At 49.7% G+C, this 27,799-nt stretch overlaps 12 non-coding genes and 6 pseudogenes across 12 annotated transcripts; 1 reads left to right on the top strand and 17 right to left on the bottom strand.

Moving 5' to 3' along the window:
* Positions 1 to 852: 852 nt before the first annotated feature.
* Positions 853 to 1,028, bottom strand: LOC142283116 (U2 spliceosomal RNA; annotated as a pseudogene).
* A 1,117-nt stretch (positions 1,029 to 2,145) lies between these two features.
* On the bottom strand, positions 2,146 to 2,336 carry LOC142283153 (U2 spliceosomal RNA). The gene has a single exon (XR_012744884.1). It is a non-coding gene; the product is annotated as a U2 spliceosomal RNA (small nuclear RNA).
* Positions 2,337 to 3,453: 1,117 nt separating this feature from the next.
* LOC142283080 (U2 spliceosomal RNA) lies at positions 3,454 to 3,644 on the bottom strand. Its single transcript, XR_012744838.1, has one exon. It is a non-coding gene; the product is annotated as a U2 spliceosomal RNA (small nuclear RNA).
* A 1,117-nt stretch (positions 3,645 to 4,761) lies between these two features.
* On the bottom strand, positions 4,762 to 4,952 carry LOC142283152 (U2 spliceosomal RNA). The gene has a single exon (XR_012744883.1). It is a non-coding gene; the product is annotated as a U2 spliceosomal RNA (small nuclear RNA).
* Positions 4,953 to 6,069: 1,117 nt separating this feature from the next.
* On the bottom strand, positions 6,070 to 6,274 carry LOC142283101 (U2 spliceosomal RNA; annotated as a pseudogene).
* A 1,915-nt stretch (positions 6,275 to 8,189) lies between these two features.
* Positions 8,190 to 8,380, bottom strand: LOC142283151 (U2 spliceosomal RNA). The gene has a single exon (XR_012744882.1). It is a non-coding gene; the product is annotated as a U2 spliceosomal RNA (small nuclear RNA).
* A 1,117-nt stretch (positions 8,381 to 9,497) lies between these two features.
* LOC142283150 (U2 spliceosomal RNA) lies at positions 9,498 to 9,688 on the bottom strand. The gene has a single exon (XR_012744881.1). It is a non-coding gene; the product is annotated as a U2 spliceosomal RNA (small nuclear RNA).
* A 1,116-nt stretch (positions 9,689 to 10,804) lies between these two features.
* Positions 10,805 to 10,999, bottom strand: LOC142283093 (U2 spliceosomal RNA). The gene has a single exon (XR_012744847.1). It is a non-coding gene; the product is annotated as a U2 spliceosomal RNA (small nuclear RNA).
* A 1,915-nt stretch (positions 11,000 to 12,914) lies between these two features.
* LOC142283149 (U2 spliceosomal RNA) lies at positions 12,915 to 13,105 on the bottom strand. Its single transcript, XR_012744880.1, has one exon. It is a non-coding gene; the product is annotated as a U2 spliceosomal RNA (small nuclear RNA).
* Positions 13,106 to 14,222: 1,117 nt separating this feature from the next.
* LOC142283148 (U2 spliceosomal RNA) lies at positions 14,223 to 14,413 on the bottom strand. The gene has a single exon (XR_012744879.1). It is a non-coding gene; the product is annotated as a U2 spliceosomal RNA (small nuclear RNA).
* Positions 14,414 to 15,530: 1,117 nt separating this feature from the next.
* Positions 15,531 to 15,726, bottom strand: LOC142283099 (U2 spliceosomal RNA). The gene has a single exon (XR_012744853.1). It is a non-coding gene; the product is annotated as a U2 spliceosomal RNA (small nuclear RNA).
* Positions 15,727 to 16,423: 697 nt separating this feature from the next.
* On the bottom strand, positions 16,424 to 16,565 carry LOC142283128 (U2 spliceosomal RNA; annotated as a pseudogene).
* A 1,117-nt stretch (positions 16,566 to 17,682) lies between these two features.
* LOC142283084 (U2 spliceosomal RNA) lies at positions 17,683 to 17,884 on the bottom strand (annotated as a pseudogene).
* Positions 17,885 to 22,310: 4,426 nt separating this feature from the next.
* Positions 22,311 to 22,400, top strand: LOC142283119 (U2 spliceosomal RNA; annotated as a pseudogene).
* A 911-nt stretch (positions 22,401 to 23,311) lies between these two features.
* Positions 23,312 to 23,487, bottom strand: LOC142283115 (U2 spliceosomal RNA; annotated as a pseudogene).
* Positions 23,488 to 24,604: 1,117 nt separating this feature from the next.
* Positions 24,605 to 24,795, bottom strand: LOC142283147 (U2 spliceosomal RNA). Its single transcript, XR_012744878.1, has one exon. It is a non-coding gene; the product is annotated as a U2 spliceosomal RNA (small nuclear RNA).
* A 1,117-nt stretch (positions 24,796 to 25,912) lies between these two features.
* On the bottom strand, positions 25,913 to 26,103 carry LOC142283146 (U2 spliceosomal RNA). Its single transcript, XR_012744877.1, has one exon. It is a non-coding gene; the product is annotated as a U2 spliceosomal RNA (small nuclear RNA).
* Positions 26,104 to 27,220: 1,117 nt separating this feature from the next.
* Positions 27,221 to 27,411, bottom strand: LOC142283145 (U2 spliceosomal RNA). The gene has a single exon (XR_012744876.1). It is a non-coding gene; the product is annotated as a U2 spliceosomal RNA (small nuclear RNA).
* Between the last annotated feature and the right edge of the window lie 388 nt (positions 27,412 to 27,799).

The raw sequence follows: 27,799 nt of genomic DNA, 5'->3' as shown, positions 1-27,799 counted from the left end.
CTTGGCAGAAAGAAGCAAGAAGACGAAGGCTCGGAGAAGACTTGGGGAGACCAGAGGAACTTCGAGGAGGAACACAGCGGGAGAAGACACCCGGAGAAGAATCCAAGATCCAGCTCCGGGAATTCAAGCAGGAACCAGCCATGGCAAGCAAGCCAGAGAAGGCAGCCAAGAAGGCTCAGGACCCAGGGACCTCCAGGAAGGCTCATCCAGAGGCTTCTTCGGCCCAAGAGGCCCCTACCTCCGACGCCAGCCAGCCGGAGGGAGCCCGGACGCCGCCTGAAAAGGCTCCAACCCTGGAGCCTTGGATGCGGCAGACGGTCGCCCTGAAGCTAAAGGCGGTGGATGGTAGGTTGCCGGACATGTCCAGCGACGTGTTCTGCAAGAAGATGATTCTGGATCAGGGCTTCTCCAGGGCGGAAACCCTGAGTGTCCAGACCTTCATGACTGGCATTTTTCTGGTAACCTTTGCCACGGTGAATGCCTGCAGGAGATACTGGGAGGCGATGAACGCAGCGATGCCGGACTCCCCTTTTCATTCTTTTTTAGGATCCTGTCCTATACAGAGGGATGAGAAGAGGATCACGGTCTCCATGCGGAACCCGCACACCCCAGGAAGAGACATCTCCACGTTCCTGGGACGTCTCTGCACAGTGGTGAGGGAGCCATCCCACATCCTTAACGGCAACGGATTCTGGACGGGTAAGTGGTCAGTAACCGTTCGACTCTACAGGGAACCAGCATCCGAGGATGGTCTCCAGCACCTGCCCCCGACATTCTCTCTGGGAAACTCCTTTGGTCTCATCTACTACCCGGACATGCCACACAACTGCAGGAAATGTGGCGGGAAAGGGCATTCGATGAAGACCTGCAAGGAGGACGCCTGCAGGGTTTGCCGGGTGACGGGACACAGCTCCAAGGACTGCCCAAAGAAGAAGACTTGCAACCTATGTGGACAGGCGGACCACCTTTACAAGGACTGATAAGAACAGATACTACACTTGATCTTAGCCAAAAGGCCGAGAAGCGATAACCAGAATTGGTTTGGGCCTCGAGTGGCACCCTGGCCTATGCCGGACACATCTTAGGGAGAGAGAGCGAGAGGGAGACAAACCCACGCCTACACAAGACATTTTGTCACCCAAGCCAACCCTTGAAAAGGCTGCTTTGCAGAGCAAAAACAAGAAGAATGGTGCGTTTTGCAGCCGCCGCCCACTGCAATGAATCTGAATAACTCCTCCTTTAGGGCGCAAGCAACTCCCCTCCCCCTTGCAGTCTTTCCAATTCACGATACAAAAAGACGGACAGGACAGGTTGCCTGACTTTCCGTCACTGCCACCCTTTGCCATCCTTACCCGTAGAAAGCCCTTTCATCATCCCCAAACCCTAATCTTTTCCCTTTCCTTCCCAGCCCCCAAACCCTGCCCTCTGTACCTTTCTCACCACCCGCTTCCCTTCTCCTGTCATCCCCCTACCACCCGGGAAAAAAAGAGATTGCCCCCTCCTTCCACTAGCCCACCCTCCCACCCAAAGAACAACTTCTTCTGCGCAGCTTGTTTTCTAGGCAGCAGCGCTATTGTGATGTCATCGGGGGGCATTGTGACAAGCCGCCAGTGTTCCGTCTCTTCATGTTGTGCACTGTTCAAACCGAAAATACATCAACAGGCAGGCTACAGAAAAGCTTACTAACAAAGGTTAGAGAGGGGCTTTCTCAGAGGGCTTTTTACAGTTTGTCTATTCCCAATTAGCCGGTTTAGTATACTTAATGAAAGTACTAATTCTTTCATAGGCCGCCCATTCTTAGTATTTGACGTTCAGGTAACAACAGGTAACTTTATTTGGAGTGGAAGCAGAGAGATAACACCAGATGCCAATTGTAGATCCTCTCACACCTGTGGTCACTGCAGCATCTGACTCCACTTTGTCCAAAAGGGATCTATTCCATTCAATTACACATGATCTAGATTAGACTGACAACAAGATACTGCACGGGACATAGCAGAGTTGGTGAAGTTGAGTGGTGATGAGTTTGCTATTTGGATGAATAAAGCAAGTAAAAAGTGTGTTAGATAAAAATTCATTTCAATTCGCTAATCGGGCTAATATGAATCAGGTGAATCGAGTTCTGCTTTTGGAAACTGGGTTAAGAAGGGGTGCACCGTTCCTGGAGGTACTGCAATACCAGGTCAATGCGTGGAGTGGACAGAGCAAGCTCTTTTTCCATCTCCCTGTTCTAAAAATCCATTTAATATATGGTCCCCAGATAGGGGACGTATCAGATATTAAACTGATAAGAACAGATACTACACTTGATCTTAGCCAAAAGGCCGAGAAGCGATAACCAGAATTGGTTTGGGCCTCGAGTGGCACCCTGGCCTATGCCGGACACATCTTAGGGAGAGAGAGCGAGAGGGAGACAAACCCACGCCTACACAAGACATTTTGTCACCCAAGCCAACCCTTGAAAAGGCTGCTTTGCAGAGCAAAAACAAGAAGAATGGTGCGTTTTGCAGCCGCCGCCCACTGCAATGAATCTGAATAACTCCTCCTTTAGGGCGCAAGCAACTCCCCTCCCCCTTGCAGTCTTTCCAATTCACGATACAAAAAGACGGACAGGACAGGTTGCCTGACTTTCCGTCACTGCCACCCTTTGCCATCCTTACCCGTAGAAAGCCCTTTCATCATCCCCAAACCCTAATCTTTTCCCTTTCCTTCCCAGCCCCCAAACCCTGCCCTCTGTACCTTTCTCACCACCCGCTTCCCTTCTCCTGTCATCCCCCTACCACCCGGGAAAAAAAGAGATTGCCCCCTCCTTCCACTAGCCCACCCTCCCACCCAAAGAACAACTTCTTCTGCGCAGCTTGTTTTCTAGGCAGCAGCGCTATTGTGATGTCATCGGGGGGCATTGTGACAAGCCGCCAGTGTTCCGTCTCTTCATGTTGTGCACTGTTCAAACCGAAAATACATCAACAGGCAGGCTACAGAAAAGCTTACTAACAAAGGTTAGAGAGGGGCTTTCTCAGAGGGCTTTTTACAGTTTGTCTATTCCCAATTAGCCGGTTTAGTATACTTAATGAAAGTACTAATTCTTTCATAGGCCGCCCATTCTTAGTATTTGACGTTCAGGTAACAACAGGTAACTTTATTTGGAGTGGAAGCAGAGAGATAACACCAGATGCCAATTGTAGATCCTCTCACACCTGTGGTCACTGCAGCATCTGACTCCACTTTGTCCAAAAGGGATCTATTCCATTCAATTACACATGATCTAGATTAGACTGACAACAAGATACTGCACGGGACATAGCAGAGTTGGTGAAGTTGAGTGGTGATGAGTTTGCTATTTGGATGAATAAAGCAAGTAAAAAGTGTGTTAGATAAAAATTCATTTCAATTCGCTAATCGGGCTAATATGAATCAGGTGAATCGAGTTCTGCTTTTGGAAACTGGGTTAAGAAGGGGTGCACCGTTCCTGGAGGTACTGCAATACCAGGTCAATGCGTGGAGTGGACAGAGCAAGCTCTTTTTCCATCTCCCTGTTCTAAAAATCCATTTAATATATGGTCCCCAGATAGGGGACGTATCAGATATTAAACTGATAAGAACAGATACTACACTTGATCTTTGCCAAAAGGCCGAGAAGCGATAACCAGAATTGGTTTGGGCCTCGAGTGGCACCCTGGCCTATGCCGGACACATCTTAGGGAGAGAGAGCGAGAGGGAGACAAACCCACGCCTACACAAGACATTTTGTCACCCAAGCCAACCCTTGAAAAGGCTGCTTTGCAGAGCAAAAACAAGAAGAATGGTGCGTTTTGCAGCCGCCGCCCACTGCAATGAATCTGAATAACTCCTCCTTTAGGGCGCAAGCAACTCCCCTCCCCCTTGCAGTCTTTCCAATTCACGATACAAAAAGACGGACAGGACAGGTTGCCTGACTTTCCGTCACTGCCACCCTTTGCCATCCTTACCCGTAGAAAGCCCTTTCATCATCCCCAAACCCTAATCTTTTCCCTTTCCTTCCCAGCCCCCAAACCCTGCCCTCTGTACCTTTCTCACCACCCGCTTCCCTTCTCCTGTCATCCCCCTACCACCCGGGAAAAAAAGAGATTGCCCCCTCCTTCCACTAGCCCACCCTCCCACCCAAAGAACAACTTCTTCTGCGCAGCTTGTTTTCTAGGCAGCAGCGCTATTGTGATGTCATCGGGGGGCATTGTGACAAGCCGCCAGTGTTCCGTCTCTTCATGTTGTGCACTGTTCAAACCGAAAATACATCAACAGGCAGGCTACAGAAAAGCTTACTAACAAAGGTTAGAGAGGGGCTTTCTCAGAGGGCTTTTTACAGTTTGTCTATTCCCAATTAGCCGGTTTAGTATACTTAATGAAAGTACTAATTCTTTCATAGGCCGCCCATTCTTAGTATTTGACGTTCAGGTAACAACAGGTAACTTTATTTGGAGTGGAAGCAGAGAGATAACACCAGATGCCAATTGTAGATCCTCTCACACCTGTGGTCACTGCAGCATCTGACTCCACTTTGTCCAAAAGGGATCTATTCCATTCAATTACACATGATCTAGATTAGACTGACAACAAGATACTGCACGGGACATAGCAGAGTTGGTGAAGTTGAGTGGTGATGAGTTTGCTATTTGGATGAATAAAGCAAGTAAAAAGTGTGTTAGATAAAAATTCATTTCAATTCGCTAATCGGGCTAATATGAATCAGGTGAATCGAGTTCTGCTTTTGGAAACTGGGTTAAGAAGGGGTGCACCGTTCCTGGAGGTACTGCAATACCAGGTCAATGCGTGGAGTGGACAGAGCAAGCTCTTTTTCCATCTCCCTGTTCTAAAAATCCATTTAATATATGGTCCCCAGATAGGGGACGTATCAGATATTAAACTGATAAGAACAGATACTACACTTGATCTTAGCCAAAAGGCCGAGAAGCGATAACCAGAATTGGTTTGGGCCTCGAGTGGCACCCTGGCCTATGCCGGACACATCTTAGGGAGAGAGAGCGAGAGGGAGACAAACCCACGCCTACACAAGACATTTTGTCACCCAAGCCAACCCTTGAAAAGGCTGCTTTGCAGAGCAAAAACAAGAAGAATGGTGCGTTTTGCAGCCGCCGCCCACTGCAATGAATCTGAATAACTCCTCCTTTAGGGCGCAAGCAACTCCCCTCCCCCTTGCAGTCTTTCCAATTCACGATACAAAAAGACGGACAGGACAGGTTGCCTGACTTTCCGTCACTGCCACCCTTTGCCATCCTTACCCGTAGAAAGCCCTTTCATCATCCCCAAACCCTAATCTTTTCCCTTTCCTTCCCAGCCCCCAAACCCTGCCCTCTGTACCTTTCTCACCACCCGCTTCCCTTCTCCTGTCATCCCCCTACCACCCGGGAAAAAAAGAGATTGCCCCCTCCTTCCACTAGCCCACCCTCCCACCCAAAGAACAACTTCTTCTGCGCAGCTTGTTTTCTAGGCAGCAGCGCTATTGTGATGTCATCGGGGGGCATTGTGACAAGCCGCCAGTGTTCCGTCTCTTCATGTTGTGCACTGTTCAAACCGAAAATACATCAACAGGCAGGCTACAGAAAAGCTTACTAACAAAGGTTAGAGAGGGGCTTTCTCAGAGGGCTTTTTACAGTTTGTCTATTCCCAATTAGCCGGTTTAGTATACTTAATGAAAGTACTAATTCTTTCATAGGCCGCCCATTCTTAGTATTTGACGTTCAGGTAACAACAGGTAACTTTATTTGGAGTGGAAGCAGAGAGATAACACCAGATGCCAATTGTAGATCCTCTCACACCTGTGGTCACTGCAGCATCTGACTCCACTTTGTCCAAAAGGGATCTATTCCATTCAATTACACATGATCTAGATTAGACTGACAACAAGATACTGCACGGGACATAGCAGAGTTGGTGAAGTTGAGTGGTGATGAGTTTGCTATTTGGATGAATAAAGCAAGTAAAAAGTGTGTTAGATAAAAATTCATTTCAATTCGCTAATCGGGCTAATATGAATCAGGTGAATCGAGTTCTGCTTTTGGAAACTGGGTTAAGAAGGGGTGCACCGTTCCTGGAGGTACTGCAATACCAGGTCAATGCGTGGAGTGGACAGAGCAAGCTCTTTTTCCATCTCCCTGTTCTAAAAATCCATTTAATATATGGTCCCCAGATAGGGGACGTATCAGATATTAAACTGATAAGAACAGATTTTTGATTTAATGATTTAATGAAGCTTTCCAAAGCACCACAAAAAATGCATGACCGAAGTCACACCAAAAACAGTGCAAAGGCTAGGATTCGTGTGGACCCCACCGTGAGGAGAGGGTCCCCAAAAATCAACCCCGTCCCTCCGAGCCAGAAGGCCACAGCAAGGGTCAGGGATCTTCGGTGCTCCCCCAAGCCGAAGCCTGGTTGAGCCTTGTCGTTGCTCCCAGCGTCCACCCAGGCATCTTACCCAAGTGGAGTAGAGAGCTACTAGTTGTTGGTTTCGCAACCGAAACTGCCCGGACCGTCAACCGGTGTTGGTTTCTCAGCCCAAGGCTAACCGGACCTCCAACCGGGTGTTGGTTTCTCAGCCGAAGCTGACCCAGACCTCCAACCGGGTGTTGGTTTCTCAGCCGAAGCTGACCCGGACCTCCAACCGGGTGTTAGTTTCTTAGCCCAAAGCTGACCAGACCTCCGACCGGGATTATAAAAATTTCCCTTCCTAGCCAGAAGGCCGGGATAGGGTAATATGCTCAAAAAGTATGAAAAGGCAAGGTACGGTGTGCTACAGAGCCCAAGGCTTGCCGGGGTCCCAAGCCAGCAAGCTCAGACTCACTCCAGGGTCGTCAGTCCTGGGGCACGTTGTACCATAGCCCCCCACCCTTACTCAGTCTAATAGCCTCGATCCTGGTAGGGCCATGTTTTCCTCTAGATGAATATACTATCCACCCAGAGTACTAGCAAGCGCAACCTTCCAGTGTGCATTGTATCATTGTACTAAGGTGGCCTGGAGCTTAAACCACCTCTTCGAACAACACTACACTTGATCTTAGCCAAAAGGCCGAGAAGCGATAACCAGAATTGGTTTGGGCCTCGAGTGGCACCCTGGCCTATGCCGGACACATCTTAGGGAGAGAGAGCGAGAGGGAGACAAACCCACGCCTACACAAGACATTTTGTCACCCAAGCCAACCCTTGAAAAGGCTGCTTTGCAGAGCAAAAACAAGAAGAATGGTGCGTTTTGCAGCCGCCGCCCACTGCAATGAATCTGAATAACTCCTCCTTTAGGGCGCAAGCAACTCCCCTCCCCCTTGCAGTCTTTCCAATTCACGATACAAAAAGACGGACAGGACAGGTTGCCTGACTTTCCGTCACTGCCACCCTTTGCCATCCTTACCCGTAGAAAGCCCTTTCATCATCCCCAAACCCTAATCTTTTCCCTTTCCTTCCCAGCCCCCAAACCCTGCCCTCTGTACCTTTCTCACCACCCGCTTCCCTTCTCCTGTCATCCCCCTACCACCCGGGAAAAAAAGAGATTGCCCCCTCCTTCCACTAGCCCACCCTCCCACCCAAAGAACAACTTCTTCTGCGCAGCTTGTTTTCTAGGCAGCAGCGCTATTGTGATGTCATCGGGGGGCATTGTGACAAGCCGCCAGTGTTCCGTCTCTTCATGTTGTGCACTGTTCAAACCGAAAATACATCAACAGGCAGGCTACAGAAAAGCTTACTAACAAAGGTTAGAGAGGGGCTTTCTCAGAGGGCTTTTTACAGTTTGTCTATTCCCAATTAGCCGGTTTAGTATACTTAATGAAAGTACTAATTCTTTCATAGGCCGCCCATTCTTAGTATTTGACGTTCAGGTAACAACAGGTAACTTTATTTGGAGTGGAAGCAGAGAGATAACACCAGATGCCAATTGTAGATCCTCTCACACCTGTGGTCACTGCAGCATCTGACTCCACTTTTTCCAAAAGGGATCTATTCCATTCAATTACACATGATCTAGATTAGACTGACAACAAGATACTGCACGGGACATAGCAGAGTTGGTGAAGTTGAGTGGTGATGAGTTTGCTATTTGGATGAATAAAGCAAGTAAAAAGTGTGTTAGATAAAAATTCATTTCAATTCGCTAATCGGGCTAATATGAATCAGGTGAATCGAGTTCTGCTTTTGGAAACTGGGTTAAGAAGGGGTGCACCGTTCCTGGAGGTACTGCAATACCAGGTCAATGCGTGGAGTGGACAGAGCAAGCTCTTTTTCCATCTCCCTGTTCTAAAAATCCATTTAATATATGGTCCCCAGATAGGGGACGTATCAGATATTAAACTGATAAGAACAGATACTACACTTGATCTTAGCCAAAAGGCCGAGAAGCGATAACCAGAATTGGTTTGGGCCTCGAGTGGCACCCTGGCCTATGCCGGACACATCTTAGGGAGAGAGAGCGAGAGGGAGACAAACCCACGCCTACACAAGACATTTTGTCACCCAAGCCAACCCTTGAAAAGGCTGCTTTGCAGAGCAAAAACAAGAAGAATGGTGCGTTTTGCAGCCGCCGCCCACTGCAATGAATCTGAATAACTCCTCCTTTAGGGCGCAAGCAACTCCCCTCCCCCTTGCAGTCTTTCCAATTCACGATACAAAAAGACGGACAGGACAGGTTGCCTGACTTTCCGTCACTGCCACCCTTTGCCATCCTTACCCGTAGAAAGCCCTTTCATCATCCCCAAACCCTAATCTTTTCCCTTTCCTTCCCAGCCCCCAAACCCTGCCCTCTGTACCTTTCTCACCACCCGCTTCCCTTCTCCTGTCATCCCCCTACCACCCGGGAAAAAAAGAGATTGCCCCCTCCTTCCACTAGCCCACCCTCCCACCCAAAGAACAACTTCTTCTGCGCAGCTTGTTTTCTAGGCAGCAGCGCTATTGTGATGTCATCGGGGGGCATTGTGACAAGCCGCCAGTGTTCCGTCTCTTCATGTTGTGCACTGTTCAAACCGAAAATACATCAACAGGCAGGCTACAGAAAAGCTTACTAACAAAGGTTAGAGAGGGGCTTTCTCAGAGGGCTTTTTACAGTTTGTCTATTCCCAATTAGCCGGTTTAGTATACTTAATGAAAGTACTAATTCTTTCATAGGCCGCCCATTCTTAGTATTTGACGTTCAGGTAACAACAGGTAACTTTATTTGGAGTGGAAGCAGAGAGATAACACCAGATGCCAATTGTAGATCCTCTCACACCTGTGGTCACTGCAGCATCTGACTCCACTTTGTCCAAAAGGGATCTATTCCATTCAATTACACATGATCTAGATTAGACTGACAACAAGATACTGCACGGGACATAGCAGAGTTGGTGAGGTTGAGTGGTGATGAGTTTGCTATTTGGATGAATAAAGCAAGTAAAAAGTGTGTTAGATAAAAATTCATTTCAATTCGCTAATCGGGCTAATATGAATCAGGTGAATCGAGTTCTGCTTTTGGAAACTGGGTTAAGAAGGGGTGCACCGTTCCTGGAGGTACTGCAATACCAGGTCAATGCGTGGAGTGGACAGAGCAAGCTCTTTTTCCATCTCCCTGTTCTAAAAATCCATTTAATATATGGTCCCCAGATAGGGGACGTATCAGATATTAAACTGATAAGAACAGATACTACACTTGATCTTAGCCAAAAGGCCGAGAAGCGATAACCAGAATTGGTTTGGGCCTCGAGTGGCACCCTGGCCTATGCCGGACACATCTTAGGGAGAGAGAGCGAGAGGGAGACAAACCCACGCCTACACAAGACATTTTGTCACCCAAGCCAACCCTTGAAAAGGCTGCTTTGCAGAGCAAAAACAAGAAGAATGGTGCGTTTTGCAGCCGCCGCCCACTGCAATGAATCTGAATAACTCCTCCTTTAGGGCGCAAGCAACTCCCCTCCCCCTTGCAGTCTTTCCAATTCACGATACAAAAAGACGGACAGGACAGGTTGCCTGACTTTCCGTCACTGCCACCCTTTGCCATCCTTACCCGTAGAAAGCCCTTTCATCATCCCCAAACCCTAATCTTTTCCCTTTCCTTCCCAGCCCCCAAACCCTGCCCTCTGTACCTTTCTCACCACCCGCTTCCCTTCTCCTGTCATCCCCCTACCACCCGGGAAAAAAAGAGATTGCCCCCTCCTTCCACTAGCCCACCCTCCCACCCAAAGAACAACTTCTTCTGCGCAGCTTGTTTTCTAGGCAGCAGCGCTATTGTGATGTCATCGGGGGCATTGTGACAAGCCGCCAGTGTTCCGTCTCTTCATGTTGTGCACTGTTCAAACCGAAAATACATCAACAGGCAGGCTACAGAAAAGCTTACTAACAAAGGTTAGAGAGGGGCTTTCTCAGAGGGCTTTTTACAGTTTGTCTATTCCCAATTAGCCGGTTTAGTATACTTAATGAAAGTACTAATTCTTTCATAGGCCGCCCATTCTTAGCATTTGACGTTCAGGTAACAACAGGTAACTTTATTTGGAGTGGAAGCAGAGAGATAACACCAGATGCCAATTGTAGATCCTCTCACACCTGTGGTCACTGCAGCATCTGACTCCACTTTGTCCAAAAGGGATCTATTCCATTCAATTACACATGATCTAGATTAGACTGACAACAAGATACTGCACGGGACATAGCAGAGTTGGTGAAGTTGAGTGGTGATGAGTTTGCTATTTGGATGAATAAAGCAAGTAAAAAGTGTGTTAGATAAAAATTCATTTCAATTCGCTAATCGGGCTAATATGAATCAGGTGAATCGAGTTCTGCTTTTGGAAACTGGGTTAAGAAGGGGTGCACCGTTCCTGGAGGTACTGCAATACCAGGTCAATGCGTGGAGTGGACAGAGCAAGCTCTTTTTCCATCTCCCTGTTCTAAAAATCCATTTAATATATGGTCCCCAGATAGGGGACGTATCAGATATTAAACTGATAAGAACAGATTTTGATTTAATGAAGCTTTCCAAAGCACCGCAAAAATGCATGACCGAAGTCACACCAAAAACAGTGCAAAGGCTAGGATTCGTGTGGACCCCTCCGTGAGAAGAGGATCCCCAAAAATCAACCCCGTCCCTCCGAGCCAGAAGGCCACAGCGAGGGTCAGGGATCTTCGGTGCTCCCCCAAGCCGAAGCCTGGTTGAGCCTTGTTGTTGCTCCCAGCGTCCACCAAGGCATCTTACCCAAGTGGAGTAGAGAGCTACTAGTTGTTGGTTTCGCAGCCGAAACTGCCCGGACCGTCAACCGGTGTTGGTTTCTCAGCCCAAGGCTAACCGGACCTCCAACCGGGTGTTGGTTTCTCAGCCGAAGCTGACCCAGACCTCCAACCGGGTGTTGGTTTCTCAGCCGAAGCTGACCCGGACCTCCAACCGGGTGTTAGTTTCTCAGCCCAAAGCTGACCAGACCTCCGACCGGGATTATAAAAATTTCCCTTCCTAGCCAGAAGGCCAGGATAGGGTAATATGCTCAAAAAGTATGAAAAGGCAAGGTACGGTGTGCTACAGAGCCCAAGACTTGCCGGGGTCCAAAGCCAGCAAGCTCAGACTCACTCCAGGGTCGTCAGTCCTGGGGCACATTGTACCATAGCCCCCCACCCTTACTCAGTCTAATAGCCTCGATCCTGGTAGGGCCATGTTTTCCTCTTGATGAATATACTATCCACCCAGAGTACTAGCAAGCGCAACCTTCCAGTGTGCATTGTATCATTGTACTAAGGTGGCCTGGAGCTTAAACCACCTCTTCGAACAACACTACACTTGATCTTAGCCAAAAGGCCGAGAAGCGATAACCAGAATTGGTTTGGGCCTCGAGTGGCACCCTGGCCTATGCCGGACACATCTTAGGGAGAGAGAGCGAGAGGGAGACAAACCCACGCCTACACAAGACATTTTGTCACCCAAGCCAACCCTTGAAAAGGCTGCTTTGCAGAGCAAAAACAAGAAGAATGGTGCGTTTTGCAGCCGCCGCCCACTGCAATGAATCTGAATAACTCCTCCTTTAGGGCGCAAGCAACTCCCCTCCCCCTTGCAGTCTTTCCAATTCACGATACAAAAAGACGGACAGGACAGGTTGCCTGACTTTCCGTCACTGCCACCCTTTGCCATCCTTACCCGTAGAAAGCCCTTTCATCATCCCCAAACCCTAATCTTTTCCCTTTCCTTCCCAGCCCCCAAACCCTGCCCTCTGTACCTTTCTCACCACCCGCTTCCCTTCTCCTGTCATCCCCCTACCACCCGGGAAAAAAAGAGATTGCCCCCTCCTTCCACTAGCCCACCCTCCCACCCAAAGAACAACTTCTTCTGCGCAGCTTGTTTTCTAGGCAGCAGCGCTATTGTGATGTCATCGGGGGGCATTGTGACAAGCCGCCAGTGTTCCGTCTCTTCATGTTGTGCACTGTTCAAACCGAAAATACATCAACAGGCAGGCTACAGAAAAGCTTACTAACAAAGGTTAGAGAGGGGCTTTCTCAGAGGGCTTTTTACAGTTTGTCTATTCCCAATTAGCCGGTTTAGTATACTTAATGAAAGTACTAATTCTTTCATAGGCCGCCCATTCTTAGTATTTGACGTTCAGGTAACAACAGGTAACTTTATTTGGAGTGGAAGCAGAGAGATAACACCAGATGCCAATTGTAGATCCTCTCACACCTGTGGTCACTGCAGCATCTGACTCCACTTTGTCCAAAAGGGATCTATTCCATTCAATTACACATGATCTAGATTAGACTGACAACAAGATACTGCACGGGACATAGCAGAGTTGGTGAAGTTGAGTGGTGATGAGTTTGCTATTTGGATGAATAAAGCAAGTAAAAAGTGTGTTAGATAAAAATTCATTTCAATTCGCTAATCGGGCTAATATGAATCAGGTGAATCGAGTTCTGCTTTTGGAAACTGGGTTAAGAAGGGGTGCACCGTTCCTGGAGGTACTGCAATACCAGGTCAATGCGTGGAGTGGACAGAGCAAGCTCTTTTTCCATCTCCCTGTTCTAAAAATCCATTTAATATATGGTCCCCAGATAGGGGACGTATCAGATATTAAACTGATAAGAACAGATACTACACTTGATCTTAGCCAAAAGGCCGAGAAGCGATAACCAGAATTGGTTTGGGCCTCGAGTGGCACCCTGGCCTATGCCGGACACATCTTAGGGAGAGAGAGCGAGAGGGAGACAAACCCACGCCTACACAAGACATTTTGTCACCCAAGCCAACCCTTGAAAAGGCTGCTTTGCAGAGCAAAAACAAGAAGAATGGTGCGTTTTGCAGCCGCCGCCCACTGCAATGAATCTGAATAACTCCTCCTTTAGGGCGCAAGCAACTCCCCTCCCCCTTGCAGTCTTTCCAATTCACGATACAAAAAGACGGACAGGACAGGTTGCCTGACTTTCCGTCACTGCCACCCTTTGCCATCCTTACCCGTAGAAAGCCCTTTCATCATCCCCAAACCCTAATCTTTTCCCTTTCCTTCCCAGCCCCCAAACCCTGCCCTCTGTACCTTTCTCACCACCCGCTTCCCTTCTCCTGTCATCCCCCTACCACCCGGGAAAAAAAGAGATTGCCCCCTCCTTCCACTAGCCCACCCTCCCACCCAAAGAACAACTTCTTCTGCGCAGCTTGTTTTCTAGGCAGCAGCGCTATTGTGATGTCACCGGGGGGCATTGTGACAAGCCGCCAGTGTTCCGTCTCTTCATGTTGTGCACTGTTCAAACCGAAAATACATCAACAGGCAGGCTACAGAAAAGCTTACTAACAAAGGTTAGAGAGGGGCTTTCTCAGAGGGCTTTTTACAGTTTGTCTATTCCCAATTAGCCGGTTTAGTATACTTAATGAAAGTACTAATTCTTTCATAGGCCGCCCATTCTTAGTATTTGACGTTCAGGTAACAACAGGTAACTTTATTTGGAGTGGAAGCAGAGAGATAACACCAGATGCCAATTGTAGATCCTCTCACACCTGTGGTCACTGCAGCATCTGACTCCACTTTGTCCAAAAGGGATCTATTCCATTCAATTACACATGATCTAGATTAGACTGACAACAAGATACTGCACGGGACATAGCAGAGTTGGTGAAGTTGAGTGGTGATGAGTTTGCTATTTGGATGAATAAAGCAAGTAAAAAGTGTGTTAGATAAAAATTCATTTCAATTCGCTAATCGGGCTAATATGAATCAGGTGAATCGAGTTCTGCTTTTGGAAACTGGGTTAAGAAGGGGTGCACCGTTCCTGGAGGTACTGCAATACCAGGTCAATGCGTGGAGTGGACAGAGCAAGCTCTTTTTCCATCTCCCTGTTCTAAAAATCCATTTAATATATGGTCCCCAGATAGGGGACGTATCAGATATTAAACTGATAAGAACAGATACTACACTTGATCTTAGCCAAAAGGCCGAGAAGCGATAACCAGAATTGGTTTGGGCCTCGAGTGGCACCCTGGCCTATGCCGGACACATCTTAGGGAGAGAGAGCGAGAGGGAGACAAACCCACGCCTACACAAGACATTTTGTCACCCAAGCCAACCCTTGAAAAGGCTGCTTTGCAGAGCAAAAACAAGAAGAATGGTGCGTTTTGCAGCCGCCGCCCACTGCAATGAATCTGAATAACTCCTCCTTTAGGGCGCAAGCAACTCCCCTCCCCCTTGCAGTCTTTCCAATTCACGATACAAAAAGACGGACAGGACAGGTTGCCTGACTTTCCGTCACTGCCACCCTTTGCCATCCTTACCCGTAGAAAGCCCTTTCATCATCCCCAAACCCTAATCTTTTCCCTTTCCTTCCCAGCCCCCAAACCCTGCCCTCTGTACCTTTCTCACCACCCGCTTCCCTTCTCCTGTCATCCCCCTACCACCCGGGAAAAAAAGAGATTGCCCCCTCCTTCCACTAGCCCACCCTCCCACCCAAAGAACAACTTCTTCTGCGCAGCTTGTTTTCTAGGCAGCAGCGCTATTGTGATGTCATCGGGGGGCATTGTGACAAGCCGCCAGTGTTCCGTCTCTTCATGTTGTGCACTGTTCAAACCGAAAATACATCAACAGGCAGGCTACAGAAAAGCTTACTAACAAAGGTTAGAGAGGGGCTTTCTCAGAGGGCTTTTTACAGTTTGTCTATTCCCAATTAGCCGGTTTAGTATACTTAATGAAAGTACTAATTCTTTCATAGGCCGCCCATTCTTAGTATTTGACGTTCAGGTAACAACAGGTAACTTTATTTGGAGTGGAAGCAGAGAGATAACACCAGATGCCAATTGTAGATCCTCTCACACCTGTGGTCACTGCAGCATCTGACTCCACTTTGTCCAAAAGGGATCTATTCCATTCAATTACACATGATCTAGATTAGACTGACAACAAGATACTGCACGGGACATAGCAGAGTTGGTGAAGTTGAGTGGTGATGAGTTTGCTATTTGGATGAATAAAGCAAGTAAAAAGTGTGTTAGATAAAAATTCATTTCAATTCGCTAATCGGGCTAATATGAATCAGGTGAATCGAGTTCTGCTTTTGGAAACTGGGTTAAGAAGGGGTGCACCGTTCCTGGAGGTACTGCAATACCAGGTCAATGCGTGGAGTGGACAGAGCAAGCTCTTTTTCCATCTCCCTGTTCTAAAAATCCATTTAATATATGGTCCCCAGATAGGGGACGTATCAGATATTAAACTGATAAGAACAGATTTTTGATTTAATGAAGCTTTCCAAAGCACCGCAAAAATGCATGACCGAAGTCACACCAAAAACAGTGCAAAGGCTAGGATTCGTGTGGACCCCTCCGTGAGAAGAGGATCCCCAAAAATCAACCCCGTCCCTCTGAGCCAGAAGGCCACAGCGAGGGTCAGGGATCTTCGGTGCTCCCCCAAGCCGAAGCCTGGTTGAGCCTTGTTGTTGCTCCCAGCGTCCACCGAGGCATCTTACCCAAGTGGAGTAGGGAGCTACTAGTCGTTGGTTTCGCAGCCGAGACTGCCCGGACCGTCAACCGGTGTTGGTTTCTCAGCCCAAGGCTGACCGGACCTCCAACCGGGTGTTGGTTTCTCAGCCCAAGGCTGACCGGACCTCCAACCGGGTGTTGGTTTCTCAGCCCAAGGCTAACCGGACCTCCAACCGGGTGTTGGTTTCTCAGCCAAAGCTGACCCGGACCTCCAACCGGGTGTTGGTTTCTCAGCCCAAAGCTGACCGGACCTCCGACCGGGATTATAAAAATTTCCCTTCTTAGCCAGAAGGCCGGGATAGGGCAATATGCTTGGAAAGTATGAATAGGCAAGGCGCGGCGTGCGACAGGGTCTGAGGCTTACCAGGGTCCCAACCTAGCAAGTTCAGACTCCCTCCAGGGTGTCCATTCCTGGGGCACATTGCACCATAACCCCCACACTTACTCAGTCTAATAGCCTCGATCCTGGTAGGGCCATGGTTTCCTCTAGATGGATATACTATCCTCCCAAAGTACTAACAAGCGCAACCTTCCAGTGTGCATTGCATCATTGTACTAAGGTGGCCGGAGCCTTAAACCACCTTTTCGAACGATACTACACTTGATCTTAGCCAAAAGGCCGAGAAGCAATAACCAGAATTGGTTTGGGCCTCGAGTGGCACCCTGGCCTATGCCGGACACATCTTAGGGAGAGAGAGCGAGAGGGAGACAAACCCACGCCTACACAAGACATTTTGTCACCCAAGCCAACCCTTGAAAAGGCTGCTTTGCAGAGCAAAAACAAGAAGAATGGTGCGTTTTGCAGCCGCCGCCCACTGCAATGAATCTGAATAACTCCTCCTTTAGGGCGCAAGCAACTCCCCTCCCCCTTGCAGTCTTTCCAATTCACGATACAAAAAGACGGACAGGACAGGTTGCCTGACTTTCCGTCACTGCCACCCTTTGCCATCCTTACCCGTAGAAAGCCCTTTCATCATCCCCAAACCCTAATCTTTTCCCTTTCCTTCCCAGCCCCCAAACCCTGCCCTCTGTACCTTTCTCACCACCCGCTTCCCTTCTCCTGTCATCCCCCTACCACCCGGGAAAAAAAGAGATTGCCCCCTCCTTCCACTAGCCCACCCTCCCACCCAAAGAACAACTTCTTCTGCGCAGCTTGTTTTCTAGGCAGCAGCGCTATTGTGATGTCATCGGGGGGCATTGTGACAAGCCGCCAGTGTTCCGTCTCTTCATGTTGTGCACTGTTCAAACCGAAAATACATCAACAGGCAGGCTACAGAAAAGCTTACTAACAAAGGTTAGAGAGGGGCTTTCTCAGAGGGCTTTTTACAGTTTGTCTATTCCCAATTAGCCGGTTTAGTATACTTAATGAAAGTACTAATTCTTTCATAGGCCGCCCATTCTTAGTATTTGACGTTCAGGTAACAACAGGTAACTTTATTTGGAGTGGAAGCAGAGAGATAACACCAGATGCCAATTGTAGATCCTCTCACACCTGTGGTCACTGCAGCATCTGACTCCACTTTGTCCAAAAGGGATCTATTCCATTCAATTACACATGATCTAGATTAGACTGACAACAAGATACTGCACGGGACATAGCAGAGTTGGTGAAGTTGAGTGGTGATGAGTTTGCTATTTGGATGAATAAAGCAAGTAAAAAGTGTGTTAGATAAAAATTCATTTCAATTCGCTAATCGGGCTAATATGAATCAGGTGAATCGAGTTCTGCTTTTGGAAACTGGGTTAAGAAGGGGTGCACCGTTCCTGGAGGTACTGCAATACCAGGTCAATGCGTGGAGTGGACAGAGCAAGCTCTTTTTCCATCTCCCTGTTCTAAAAATCCATTTAATATATGGTCCCCAGATAGGGGACGTATCAGATATTAAACTGATAAGAACAGATTTGATTTAACAGCATCTTTATTATCATGCACTACTCACAAAAAGGTAACAAACCGTGTACAGTGCCGCAGCCCCGTACACACAGAAATATACAATCCTTCTTACATAGCCATAGAGTACGACGCACTAAACTATACATCACGCTCCTATGCTTATCCATAACACTCAAGCTGAAAGAAAAAGTTAGACAATAAATAACGACGAACCGGCGATTGGGGGATGGGGGTAGGGGAAAAGGGGGATAGGGTGGGGAAATCACAGGCCCGAAGCTTTATTGAAAGACGCACATAACGGGAAAAGGAGGGAGGGGGGATGGAAGAGGTCTAAACCTCCTCTTCGGCGCTGTCGTCCGGACTGTCCATGATGGAATAGTCTCTGAGCAGGCTGTGGATCAGCCTGCGGCAATCCTGGATAGACATCCTCTCCCTCTTCAAGATGAGCCGGTTCCTGGCGACCCAAATAGCGTCCTTAAAGCAGTTCATAAGGCGCCAAGCCTCCTGGATGGCTCCAACGGTGTGAGTCCCAGGGAAGAGTCCATAAAGTACGGAATGGTACGATAGGCTCCCTCTGGGGACGGAGTTCCTCAGGTCATCCTCCAGGGCAACCAACAGGCGCTGTGCGAAACGGCAGTCCCAAAAGGCGTGCAGCGATGTTTCCTCCACGAAGGGGCACCTTGGGCAGTACCGGGTTTTGCACAGGTTCCGGGCGTGCATGAATGACCGGACGGGCAGTCCGCCCTGTATCGCCATCCATGACAAGTCCTTGTGCCCGTTGGTCAATCCAGCCGATGACACGTTTGTCCAAACAGTCTCCAGTGTGTCGTGATGAAGTCCTGGAATGTTCTCCATTTCGTCCTTGGCTCTGATGAGTTTGTGGATAGTCTTTGGCTTCCACAAATCAGGCTTGAGTCCCTCCAGTTGGTGTTCCCTCACAAACCGAACCACGTCTCCGTAGAACCATGGCGTCGTCCAGTTGTAGGGGAAGGAGCTGTCCCACTTGTCCCAGCCTAACCGTCTCCAAAGGGGGAGCAGGAAGAAGCGAGACATGGACCCACCCGCGGAACCTCTCTTGACTCGCAGAGTTCGGCGAACGCAGTCACATACGAAGGAGGATCGCAGGAGGGTGGGGATATCGGGTACGCCCTTCCCACCCTTGCGAGGATCCTTGTACATGATGCTCCGCTTTACTCTGTCCATCTTGGATCCCCAGACAAAACGAAACACCGTCCTGGTAATGGCCCTGCACACGGTGGCAAGGGGGGGCCAGGCCTGGGCCGTGTACTGCAGCACGGGCAGTACCTCGTTACGCAGGACCAGTGCTTTGCCCTCACAGGTGAGGCGTCTGAGGCTCCACAGACCGATCCGTTGGGTGATCTTGGTCAAGCGTTCCTCCCAGGACTTGAGGGCTGCTCCTTCCTTCCCGAACCAGACTCCAAGAACCTTGATGAAATCCGGCTGGATGCTGAAAGGGAAGGGGGCGGAGGAGGCCGGCTGCCAGTCCCCGAAGAGCATGGCTTCCGACTTCCCGCAGTTGACTTTGGCTCCCGAAGCCCGTCCGAAGGTCTCACAGGTCTGGACGAGGGTGTCGACTGAGCGCCGGTCCGCGCAGAAGACGGTCACGTCGTCCATGTAGAGCGAGCACTTGACCTCGAAGCGTTCTGGTCCTGGTGCGGTGATCCCTCTGATCTCTCCATTCCGCCGGATAGCCTCTGCAAAGAGTTCTATAACACAAACAAAAAGAAGAGGTGACAGAGGACAGCCTTGTCTGACCCCTGAGAGGACCGGGAAGCGGTCAGTCTTCCAGCCGTTTACCAACACCGAGCTGTGAATATCAAAATACATTAGTTGGACATACAAGCAAAACATGTTACCCAAACCTAACCTGTGCAGAGCTTTGCCCAGGAACTCATGGGAAACACGGTCGAAGGCCTTTTCCTGATCCAACGAGATCAGGGCTGCGTGCACCCGGCGGGCTTTGATGTACTCGACCGTGTCCCGCATGAGAGCCAGGCTGTCTGCGATGCGACGTCCGGGGATGCCGCAGGTCTGATCCGGGTGGATGATCCGTCCGATAACAGTCTTCAATCTCGTTGCCATCGTCTTGGCCAGGATCTTGTAGTCGACGTTCAGAAGGGTGATGGGACGCCAATTCTTCAGGTCGCACCTCTCTCCTTTACGCTTGTACAGGATCGTGACCATTCCTTCCCTCAGAGATGGAGGCATTCTGCCCTCCACCACCATCTCCTCATACAGCCCTAACAGGTCCGGACAGATTAGGTCTCCCAGCGCTACATAGAGCTCTGCTGGGAGGCCGTCACTGCCCGGTGTCCTGCCAGAACTAAAGGATTTGGCGGCCGAGAGCAGCTCGTCCACCGTCAGAGGAACATCCATGGCCGCCGCGTCTGCAGGGTCAAGATGGTTAGTGATACCTGACAGGAACTTATCGGCGGCCTCGGGGTCAGTAGTCTTGCGGGCGTAGAGTTCGCTGTAGAAGTCGCTGACGACCTTCATCACGTTCTCTTTCCCGCGTCGCATGCTTCCACTCTCGTCTCGTAGTTCATTCATGGGCGTGTGACCGGCGTGGAGTTTCCTGAAAAAGAACGAGTTACATTTGTCACCCTTCTCCAGGTTCTCCACTTTGGAACGGAAGACAATTCGCTCGGACTCCTCCTCGAAGTGCCTTTTCAGGCTCCTCTTAGTCTCCTCCAGCTCCTCTCTCACGTCCCAGCCGCATCGAAGAAGGTCCTGCAGGGAACGCAGCTCACGCTGGAGTCTCCTGAAGTCCCTCCTCTTCAGACACGCCTGTTGTTGACTCTTTGCCTGAAAGAAGAAACGGAACTCGAGTTTAACGTATTCCCACCAGTCAGAAACAGACTGGAAGCCCGCCTTGTAGGCCCGCCACGTGGAGTAGGCAGCTCTAAGCTCCTCCAGAATCTCACCCTTTTCCAGCAGAGAGCAGTTCAGCTTCCAGGAGCCCGGGCCAATGGGAAAGCCATGGCCCAGCACACCTTGAAAGTGAATGGCTCTGTGGTCAGAGAAGAAGCAGGGGACCATCGAGTGCCCACTCCGCCCAACCGCCCGAGAGGTAAACACAAAGTCAATCCTGGAACGCAGCGAGCCATCGGATCGGCACCATGAATAGTTCACGGATCCGTGTCCGATGGAGCCAACGACGTCCACAAGAGAGGCTTCGGTCACCATCTCAATGAGCAGTTTGGATGTGACGTCCAACTTGGCAGCCGTTCCAGAACTGCGTCCATCCTCCTCAATTGGGCAGTTGAAATCCCCGGCCATCACTACCGTCCTGGCGGTAGCGAGCTGAGGGCGCAGGGCTTGGAGGAGCTCCAGTCGATCGCTCTTCACAGGAGAAGCATACACATTGATGAACCTGACAGGTTCTCCCGCCCAGGTGCCATCCACGAGCAGTAACCTGCCGCAGACGATTTCCTGAACAGAGTCCAATGTGAAGGCGCTTCCCCTGATCAGCACGGCGACCCCCGCGGACCTACAGTCGCCTCCGCCGGACCAGTAGGATGGGCCATGGGTCCACTCCCTGGCCAGATGGTTGAAGGACCTAGAGGAGGGAAGGGAGCATTCCTGCAGGAAAAATACATCACTAGACTGAGTGTTAAGGAACGCAAAAATTGTCTGACGTCGGAACTTGTCTCTGATGCTCCTAACATTAATGGAAAAGATGTTAATGTTAGCAGTCATTGGAGGAAAGAGAAAGTTAGCGCAGGCGGTGTGCCTTAGTTACCACTCCGGTCGGGCGGTTCTTCCTCTTTGGCACCTGCTGGTAAGGGTATCTCCAGCAGACCCTCTTCTTCTAGCTGATCGAGCAGGGATGGTGCCTCAGTGGCTTCCGACTCCTCCATTTCTTCTTCGGCCACAAGGGACTCCACCATCTGCTCCAACACGTCCGGTTCTGGGAGGAGGCCATCCTCCTCTTCCTGGGGTGGATTGGGGTCCACAATGAACAGCTTGGAAGGTTCTGCGACAGGACTATCTTCCACCTTCCTTTTCCTTTGGCCTGTACCTGAGGAGACAAGAGCTGGAAAATCCTCCTCGGTGAAAAGTGCAAGAGTGCTGGGGCCCTCTGCTCTCATGGTCTGGGGAGGGAGAGTGGGCTTTGGGGGGGGGGTGAGGAGACCAACTGAGGAGTAGGGAAATGAGGTGGAGGTAGTGGAATCCTCAGTAGGGTTGGCCGGGGGGGGAGGGGTTTGGACAGGGGTGACAGGGGGGGGGACCAGGGAGGGGGCAACAGTTTTCTTACCCTTCTTTTTCCTGGACTCCGTGGCTGCTGGGGCATCGGCTGGAGCCACGGTCGCCGGGTTCTTGGCCGCCTTGTCCTTGGCCTCTGTGGCCTCGGTCGTAGCTGCCTTGGTCGACGAAGCTGTGACTACCCGATACTGGGTCGCCGCGGCAACCCGTGCCCAGGATTTCTCCCGCTGTGGGCAGTCCTTGTAAAGGTGGTCGATCGCTTCTCGGCCTTTTGGCTAAGATCAAGTGTAGTATCTGTTCTTATCAGAACAAACTGAGCTAGCTACACTTGACGAGATACGATCAGGGAGACGAGCTCCGAAGCCCAGCCGAGACCGGAAGAGGGAGATCGGACGGAAGAAGAGCTTGGCAGAAAGAAGCAAGAAGACGAAGGCTCGGAGAAGACTTGGGGAGACCAGAGGAACTTCGAGGAGGAACACAGCGGGAGAAGACACCCGGAGAAGAATCCAAGATCCAGCTCCGGGAATTCAAGCAGGAACCAGCCATGGCAAGCAAGCCAGAGAAGGCAGCCAAGAAGGCTCAGGACCCAGGGACCTCCAGGAAGGCTCATCCAGAGGCTTCTTCGGCCCAAGAGGCCCCTACCTCCGACGCCAGCCAGCCGGAGGGAGCCCGGACGCCGCCTGAAAAGGCTCCAACCCTGGAGCCTTGGATGCGGCAGACGGTCGCCCTGAAGCTAAAGGCGGTGGATGGTAGGTTGCCGGACATGTCCAGCGACGTGTTCTGCAAGAAGATGATTCTGGATCAGGGCTTCTCCAGGGCGGAAACCCTGAGTGTCCAGACCTTCATGACTGGCATTTTTCTGGTAACCTTTGCCACGGTGAATGCCTGCAGGAGATACTGGGAGGCGATGAACGCAGCGATGCCGGACTCCCCTTTTCATTCTTTTTTAGGATCCTGTCCTATACAGAGGGATGAGAAGAGGATCACGGTCTCCATGCGGAACCCGCACACCCCAGGAAGAGACATCTCCACGTTCCTGGGACGTCTCTGCACAGTGGTGAGGGAGCCATCCCACATCCTTAACGGCAACGGATTCTGGACGGGTAAGTGGTCAGTAACCGTTCGACTCTACAGGGAACCAGCATCCGAGGATGGTCTCCAGCACCTGCCCCCGACATTCTCTCTGGGAAACTCCTTTGGTCTCATCTACTACCCGGACATGCCACACAACTGCAGGAAATGTGGCGGGAAAGGGCATTCGATGAAGACCTGCAAGGAGGACGCCTGCAGGGTTTGCCGGGTGACGGGACACAGCTCCAAGGACTGCCCAAAGAAGAAGACTTGCAACCTATGTGGACAGGCGGACCACCTTTACAAGGACTGATAAGAACAGATACTACACTTGATCTTAGCCAAAAGGCCGAGAAGCGATAACCAGAATTGGTTTGGGCCTCGAGTGGCACCCTGGCCTATGCCGGACACATCTTAGGGAGAGAGAGCGAGAGGGAGACAAACCCACGCCTACACAAGACATTTTGTCACCCAAGCCAACCCTTGAAAAGGCTGCTTTGCAGAGCAAAAACAAGAAGAATGGTGCGTTTTGCAGCCGCCGCCCACTGCAATGAATCTGAATAACTCCTCCTTTAGGGCGCAAGCAACTCCCCTCCCCCTTGCAGTCTTTCCAATTCACGATACAAAAAGACGGACAGGACAGGTTGCCTGACTTTCCGTCACTGCCACCCTTTGCCATCCTTACCCGTAGAAAGCCCTTTCATCATCCCCAAACCCTAATCTTTTCCCTTTCCTTCCCAGCCCCCAAACCCTGCCCTCTGTACCTTTCTCACCACCCGCTTCCCTTCTCCTGTCATCCCCCTACCACCCGGGAAAAAAAGAGATTGCCCCCTCCTTCCACTAGCCCACCCTCCCACCCAAAGAACAACTTCTTCTGCGCAGCTTGTTTTCTAGGCAGCAGCGCTATTGTGATGTCATCGGGGGGCATTGTGACAAGCCGCCAGTGTTCCGTCTCTTCATGTTGTGCACTGTTCAAACCGAAAATACATCAACAGGCAGGCTACAGAAAAGCTTACTAACAAAGGTTAGAGAGGGGCTTTCTCAGAGGGCTTTTTACAGTTTGTCTATTCCCAATTAGCCGGTTTAGTATACTTAATGAAAGTACTAATTCTTTCATAGGCCGCCCATTCTTAGTATTTGACGTTCAGGTAACAACAGGTAACTTTATTTGGAGTGGAAGCAGAGAGATAACACCAGATGCCAATTGTAGATCCTCTCACACCTGTGGTCACTGCAGCATCTGACTCCACTTTGTCCAAAAGGGATCTATTCCATTCAATTACACATGATCTAGATTAGACTGACAACAAGATACTGCACGGGACATAGCAGAGTTGGTGAAGTTGAGTGGTGATGAGTTTGCTATTTGGATGAATAAAGCAAGTAAAAAGTGTGTTAGATAAAAATTCATTTCAATTCGCTAATCGGGCTAATATGAATCAGGTGAATCGAGTTCTGCTTTTGGAAACTGGGTTAAGAAGGGGTGCACCGTTCCTGGAGGTACTGCAATACCAGGTCAATGCGTGGAGTGGACAGAGCAAGCTCTTTTTCCATCTCCCTGTTCTAAAAATCCATTTAATATATGGTCCCCAGATAGGGGACGTATCAGATATTAAACTGATAAGAACAGATACTACACTTGATCTTAGCCAAAAGGCCGAGAAGCGATAACCAGAATTGGTTTGGGCCTCGAGTGGCACCCTGGCCTATGCCGGACACATCTTAGGGAGAGAGAGCGAGAGGGAGACAAACCCACGCCTACACAAGACATTTTGTCACCCAAGCCAACCCTTGAAAAGGCTGCTTTGCAGAGCAAAAACAAGAAGAATGGTGCGTTTTGCAGCCGCCGCCCACTGCAATGAATCTGAATAACTCCTCCTTTAGGGCGCAAGCAACTCCCCTCCCCCTTGCAGTCTTTCCAATTCACGATACAAAAAGACGGACAGGACAGGTTGCCTGACTTTCCGTCACTGCCACCCTTTGCCATCCTTACCCGTAGAAAGCCCTTTCATCATCCCCAAACCCTAATCTTTTCCCTTTCCTTCCCAGCCCCCAAACCCTGCCCTCTGTACCTTTCTCACCACCCGCTTCCCTTCTCCTGTCATCCCCCTACCACCCGGGAAAAAAAGAGATTGCCCCCTCCTTCCACTAGCCCACCCTCCCACCCAAAGAACAACTTCTTCTGCGCAGCTTGTTTTCTAGGCAGCAGCGCTATTGTGATGTCATCGGGGGGCATTGTGACAAGCCGCCAGTGTTCCGTCTCTTCATGTTGTGCACTGTTCAAACCGAAAATACATCAACAGGCAGGCTACAGAAAAGCTTACTAACAAAGGTTAGAGAGGGGCTTTCTCAGAGGGCTTTTTACAGTTTGTGTATTCCCAATTAGCCGGTTTAGTATACTTAATGAAAGTACTAATTCTTTCATAGGCCGCCCATTCTTAGTATTTGACGTTCAGGTAACAACAGGTAACTTTATTTGGAGTGGAAGCAGAGAGATAACACCAGATGCCAATTGTAGATCCTCTCACACCTGTGGTCACTGCAGCATCTGACTCCACTTTGTCCAAAAGGGATCTATTCCATTCAATTACACATGATCTAGATTAGACTGACAACAAGATACTGCACGGGACATAGCAGAGTTGGTGAAGTTGAGTGGTGATGAGTTTGCTATTTGGATGAATAAAGCAAGTAAAAAGTGTGTTAGATAAAAATTCATTTCAATTCGCTAATCGGGCTAATATGAATCAGGTGAATCGAGTTCTGCTTTTGGAAACTGGGTTAAGAAGGGGTGCACCGTTCCTGGAGGTACTGCAATACCAGGTCAATGCGTGGAGTGGACAGAGCAAGCTCTTTTTCCATCTCCCTGTTCTAAAAATCCATTTAATATATGGTCCCCAGATAGGGGACGTATCAGATATTAAACTGATAAGAACAGATACTACACTTGATCTTAGCCAAAAGGCCGAGAAGCGATAACCAGAATTGGTTTGGGCCTCGAGTGGCACCCTGGCCTATGCCGGACACATCTTAGGGAGAGAGAGCGAGAGGGAGACAAACCCACGCCTACACAAGACATTTTGTCACCCAAGCCAACCCTTGAAAAGGCTGCTTTGCAGAGCAAAAACAAGAAGAATGGTGCGTTTTGCAGCCGCCGCCCACTGCAATGAATCTGAATAACTCCTCCTTTAGGGCGCAAGCAACTCCCCTCCCCCTTGCAGTCTTTCCAATTCACGATACAAAAAGACGGACAGGACAGGTTGCCTGACTTTCCGTCACTGCCACCCTTTGCCATCCTTACCCGTAGAAAGCCCTTTCATCATCCCCAAACCCTAATCTTTTCCCTTTCCTTCCCAGCCCCCAAACCCTGCCCTCTGTACCTTTCTCACCACCCGCTTCCCTTCTCCTGTCATCCCCCTACCACCCGGGAAAAAAAGAGATTGCCCCCTCCTTCCACTAGCCCACCCTCCCACCCAAAGAACAACTTCTTCTGCGCAGCTTGTTTTCTAGGCAGCAGCGCTATTGTGATGTCATCGGGGGGCATTGTGACAAGCCGCCAGTGCTCCGTCTCTTCATGTTGTGCACTGTTCAAACCGAAAATACATCAACAGGCAGGCTACAGAAAAGCTTACTAACAAAGGTTAGAGAGGGGCTTTCTCAGAGGGCTTTTTACAGTTTGTCTATTCCCAATTAGCCGGTTTAGTATACTTAATGAAAGTACTAATTCTTTCATAGGCCGCCCATTCTTAGTATTTGACGTTCAGGTAACAACAGGTAACTTTATTTGGAGTGGAAGCAGAGAGATAACACCAGATGCCAATTGTAGATCCTCTCACACCTGTGGTCACTGCAGCATCTGACTCCACTTTGTCCAAAAGGGATCTATTCCATTCAATTACACATGATCTAGATTAGACTGACAACAAGATACTGCACGGGACATAGCAGAGTTGGTGAAGTTGAGTGGTGATGAGTTTGCTATTTGGATGAATAAAGCAAGTAAAAAGTGTGTTAGATAAAAATTCATTTCAATTCGCTAATCGGGCTAATATGAATCAGGTGAATCGAGTTCTGCTTTTGGAAACTGGGTTAAGAAGGGGTGCACCGTTCCTGGAGGTACTGCAATACCAGGTCAATGCGTGGAGTGGACAGAGCAAGCTCTTTTTCCATCTCCCTGTTCTAAAAATCCATTTAATATATGGTCCCCAGATAGGGGACGTATCAGATATTAAACTGATAAGAACAGATACTACACTTGATCTTAGCCAAAAGGCCGAGAAGCGATAACCAGAATTGGTTTGGGCCTCGAGTGGCACCCTGGCCTATGCCGGACACATCTTAGGGAGAGAGAGCGAGAGGGAGACAAACCCACGCCTACACAAGACATTTTGTCACCCAAGCCAACCCTTGAAAAGGCTGCTTTGCAGAGCAAAAACAAGAAGAATGGTGCGTTTTGCAGCCGCCGCCCACTGCAATGAATCTGAATAACTCCTCCTTTAGGGCGCAAGCAACTCCCCTCCCCCTTGCAGTCTTTCCAATTCACGATACAAAAAGACGGACAGGACAGGTTGCCTGACTTTCCGTCACTGCCACCCTTTGCCATCCTTACCCGTAGAAAGCCCTTTCATCATCCCCAAACCCTAATCTTTTCCCTTTCCTTCCCAGCCCCCAAA

Source organism: Anomaloglossus baeobatrachus, unplaced genomic scaffold, assembly GCF_048569485.1.
Source record: "Anomaloglossus baeobatrachus isolate aAnoBae1 unplaced genomic scaffold, aAnoBae1.hap1 Scaffold_532, whole genome shotgun sequence".
In the NCBI taxonomy this organism is placed as follows: Eukaryota; Metazoa; Chordata; class Amphibia; order Anura; family Aromobatidae; genus Anomaloglossus; species Anomaloglossus baeobatrachus.
The sequence above is the reverse complement of the archived record's forward strand: the minus strand, read 5'-3'. Positions and strand labels throughout refer to the sequence as shown.